Source organism: Alexandromys fortis, unplaced genomic scaffold, assembly GCF_014885135.2.
Source record: "Alexandromys fortis isolate MF-2015 unplaced genomic scaffold, M_Fortis_MF-2015_v1.1 scaffold_403, whole genome shotgun sequence".
Classification (NCBI taxonomy): Eukaryota; Metazoa; Chordata; class Mammalia; order Rodentia; family Cricetidae; genus Alexandromys; species Alexandromys fortis.
Genome location: NW_026068284.1, coordinates 10,296 through 15,408, shown reverse-complemented (window position 1 = coordinate 15,408; position 5,113 = coordinate 10,296).

The window sequence follows — 5,113 nt, the reverse complement described above, 5'->3', positions numbered from 1 at the left end:
ATTTTAGCCATTCTGACAGGTGTAAGATGGTATCTTAAAGTTGTCTTGATTTGCATTTCCCTGATCGCTAAGGAAGTTGAGCATGACCTTAGGTGTCTTTTGGCCATTTGAACTTCTTCTGTTGAGAGATCTCTGTTCAGCTCAGTGCCCCATTTTATAATTGGGTTGATTAGCCTTTTACGGTCTAGTTTCTTGAGTTCTTTATATATTTTGGACTCATAGGGGTTTCATAATGGAGACGCCAATCTTGAGGTCAGGGCTCAAGGGAACTTTTTTACCAGTCATAACTATTGCAGCCTTTGTTATTTCCCTGGAATCCCTTTGTTCTCTAGGCAGGCTGTTTCCTGAACTGTAATGCTAGAAGCCAGATGAAGTAGCATCCAGACGGCAGAGATCCCTGTGTCGGGCCTAGTAACTCGGCTTGCACTGCACATTTTTCTCCAAAGTTTCTTTTATTTAAACAAAGAGTATCGTGGTGAAAATTCGTAAAAAGAAGCTATGTCTAGTTGTATTTATGTCTGCAGAGACTGGTGGACCACTTAGAATTTTACTATTATGAAGAGATTAGAATTTTGCAGGGTCAGAGGCTAGTTGCTTTATCATGGCCTAGTTTGAGGCTTCCTCACCCCACTCTGTATCTGAATGAACACCTCATGATAATGAATAAAAATCTCTTAGAAGCTATTAATTTGGCACTAATATTCTGTAATAATAGATAAAAACCTCTTAGAAGCTATTAACTAAGAACTAGTACCTTACAATAATAAATAAAAACCTCTTAGATGCTATTAAGTTAGCAGAGCACAGCCTTCTGCCAATCCCAGAGCTAAGAATGTCATCAGATAGCAGAATGGCTCCAGAAGAAACTGTCTCCTGTTCGCTTTAGAATGGGAGCTGTGGTTTTATGTCAACTGTATGAAATCCTCTGGCCTACATGCTCCCATGAGTCTCCTCTACTGACTGTCCCAGCTAGGAAAGGAAAACGCAATTAAAAGGAATTAGTAAACCTGTCCTTCCTTAAGAGAGTCGCATGCCCAGAAGGAGCATATCTAAGCATAGGCAGGTCTGCAGTCGTGTGAGTTACTAAAGCAAGACTTAAGAGATTATTTGTAAACAAAAATTCCATCTTTTTAAAACTAATTTCTTAACTGAGTGTGGTGGCATATGCCTTTAACCCCAGTACTCGGAAAGCAGAGGCAGGTGGATTTCTGGGAATATGAGGCCAGCTAGGTCTACATGGCAAGTTCCAAGCCAGCCAGAACCTTGTCTCAAACCTGAACTAAATGAGTGAATAAAAGATAAAGCTAAGCCATTGTTGCCACCTTATTACATGGCGTGACCTGTGTCTGATCTGAACCACCTAAGAAGCATTTGGACTACATGCAGAGTCGCTGAAAACTAACCGCTGGGAACATTTGAGTTCTTGTATTCACTTCTGCGTGAATGAATTTTTTTTTTTTTTGGTTTTTCGAGGCAGGGTTTCTCTGTGGCTTTGGAGCCTGTCCTGGAACTAGCTCTGTAGACCAGGCTGGTCTCGAACTCACAGAGATCCGCCTGCCTCTGCCTCCCGAGTGCTGAGATTAAAGGCGTGCGCCACCATCGCCCGGCGTGAATGAATTTTTTAACGACATAACTTTACCAGATAGCATACCAGGCTTTTGTCTATATGTAATTCCTACTGGCATTGTAGGTTATATTACTTTATTGCAGCGTTAGAACTCCTAAACTCACTTTAAAATTAGGATTCTAGAGTTCTCATCCTTGTCTACTAAAAAGTCACATGGCTACGACTGAGTATGTGCTTCAAAGCATCAAAGCTGAGGAGCTTCTGAAGTGAAAGAAACAGCAGGACGCATGGACAAGAGGAGGACTCACGTTTCCACCTCTTGGTGCTTTCCAAAGGGGGAATCCATCTGCTCAGCACGTTCTTGAAATCTTAGAGATGACGGTTTGTTGAGACCTATCCAAGACAAGGCACCACAGTGCCAAAGGCACAGCAAAGCTTGCATCTGTGAGATGGTCTTCCTCCTGTTGGTTTTAGGTTGGGGAGAGAATATTTTGTGCCATGTGACCTAACACGCATGCCATAAGTTATGACAATAAGCAAGGCACCTGATAAGTAGGGCTTTAATTCAAGGCCACTTTGAGCCTGGGTCTTATTGGGGAAATAATCCACAGGAAAGAATCCACAGAGGCCTTGCTTTTCTGCTTAGTTTGCAGGTGTCTGGGGGAGGGAAATTGTCCCATCAGAGGTGCAAGGTCACAGCCACTCTCTGTAGCTGTGCTGGGAGATAGGCTATGGCAAGTGTGGCCTGAATTAGAGGAGAGAGCAGCTAGAGGGTCCGCAGCCTAACGTCTCTACATTAAGCAGGGTATCCAAAGTATGGGAATGGTCTGCTGGAAGTGTTATAGAGTACCGGGCATGGTGACCAGCCTTTAATCCCAGCATTCAAGAGACAGAGGCCAGCCTAGTGTGCATGGTGAGCTCCAGAATAGGCAGGACTACATATAGAGATTTTGTCTAAAAAGAAGGAAAGAAAGAGAAAAGAGTTGCAGAATTGCTTTTTTACATTTTAGAAATGCAAGAATACTTAAACATGATGCAGAAGATATATGGCATAGCCGCTGTTATATTGCTGTGAAGAAACACAATGGGCTAAAAAGCAAGCATTTAATTGAGGTTGGCTTACAGTTTCAGAGGATCAGTCCATTGTCATCATAGCAGGAAGCCTGGCTGCATGCATGGAGCTGCAGCACTAGCTGCATCCTGATCCACAGGCAAAGAGACAGAGAGACACTGGGCCTAGCATGGCCCACCCTAGTGACACTTCCTTCAACAAGGCCACACCTCCTGATCCTTCTCAAGTAGTGCCACCTCCCATGACTAAGCATTCAAATATATGAGCCTATGGGGGCCATTCTTAGTCAAACCACCACAATATATATTCTGGACAACTGGCAAATTTGAATTTCCAAAAAATGTTAAATACCTAATGTCACACAACATAATTTCAGAATTCATTGTTGGACAATACACTATCTCAAATATGAAAAATAATGATAGTCATATTACTTTGAAATGGATGTGTATTAATGCTTGTGTTCTGACAGTTGTGGGATATTTGAGTAACTATGTAAAGGTGTGTCACTGTTTTCCCTTGCCTGCCTAAGACACCTGATTGGTTTACTAAAGAGCTGAAATTGCAAATTCTGGATGAGCTTAGATTACAGGAGACCCTGGCTCAAGCACATACAAAACATACCAAAAGGAAAGAAAAAAAATCAGATTATTTGTGTACAATACTGTTCAAAATATACCTTCTTTTGGTAAATGATGTGATGTTTTCCCCCAGTGCTTTGCTTTTAGGGTACAGGTAAAATCATCCCAAAAGACTTCATGATCAGAGGGGTAAGGGCTTTGAGGAAGACAGTTATTCAAGGCTGGACTGAGTAGGAGGAGCCTGGAGACTTGGCTCTAGGCTTGAACATTGGGTGACGGGGGCTACCTGGCGGCTCCAGCTCTATGCCTTAGCCTGTAGGTTAAAGGCGCGGAAGCAACATCCAGGAAACCATTAAAAAGACTGGCAGCGACCTCATTGCCATCGCTGTACAAGTGCAGAATCAGCCGATCCTAGACCACGCCCGGCAGCTTCCTTCTGGTGGGGAAGGAACTACTGATGTATTGCTGGGGTAAAGGAATGGTGAAAAAAACAACCCTTTCGGTCAATAACTAAAAGATGGTATCCTGCAGGAATACCCACAGGCTGAGGCAACCCAGATTGAGTTGCCCCCATTATTTCCATACAAACAATTAATGCTCTAAGATCTTGCAGCAGCCTCCATTTACCAGACTTTTTTTTTAATAAAAAAAGATAGGAGTATTCCAGGAAGAAGTGGACGGCACCATGCATCATGCCTCTAGCTATTTCTGGAACTTATTTTGTAGATCGGGGTAGCCTTGACTCATAGAGATTTGCCAATCTCTGTCTCCCCAAGTGCTGGGATTAAAGGCTTCTGCCACCACACCTGGCTTTTTATTCCCTGGGCTAATTAACCATCCCTTTCCCCACAGGGCAATTCTTTTTGGTGTTTCCCCATCTTCCACAATGAGAAAAATTCCTTGACCTAGCTCCATCTTGACCTAGCTCCATCTGTATAACCGAATAAAGTCAGTTATTTAAGCTCTTATTTCTATGGGGGCATAGAGCCTCTTGACAGTACTTGTTAGCATTTCATAGGCCAATTGCTTTATGACAGGCATAGCTGAGTCCACATCCCCCAAATTGCAACTTCCCAGCTGTAACAGGCAGTCAAAAAACTCAGAATAAGGTTCTGGAAGTCCTTGAAGGGCCTTAGACAGTTCTTCCCCTGCTCCTTGGTTAGGTAAAGTTTTCCAAGCTTTAACGTCCTTGGCAGCTATCTGAGAATAAACAGCAGGGTCATAAGCAATGTGTGCTGCTAAGCCAGCAGACTGCCCTGCACCAGTTAACAACACATCAAGGTTGTGCTGGGGGAAACCCACAGTGGCATTACTCATTGCGGTATTTTTGCAATTTTTCTGCATTTCGCCTCTCCATAACAAATAATCTCACCCAGAAAGACAAGACCTGCAAAGCTGCATCCAGTCACTGGGTATAAGGTTGAGTTCTGCAAAGGATTCCATTAAAGGCACAGCAAAGGGGGCCTGAGTTTCATAGGCCATAACTGCTTCTTTTAGTTGCTTAATGTCCTTAAAGGCCAGAGGGTTGTGCAGCCTGATCCTCTGTCCTTGCAGATGAAAAACTTACACAGCAGGATAAATTTGCCTTTCTCTACTTAGATTATTAAGTTCGTGCTGAATCTCTTGAATTTCCACCTCTAAGTCTATAGGAGTGGAAGCAGCAGCAAAAGGATTTGAAGTGGCAAGGAATTGATTTTGTGGCAGAGATCTCATGGAGACATCTCTGTTTGCTCCCTTCCTTTCTTTTTTTCCTTACTTCTTTTTTTTTAAATATTTATTTATTTATTATGTATACAATATTCTGTCTGTGTGTATGCACCCCAGAAGAGGGCACCAGACCTCATTACAGATGGTTGTGAGCCACCATGTGGTTGCCGGGAATTGAACTCAGGA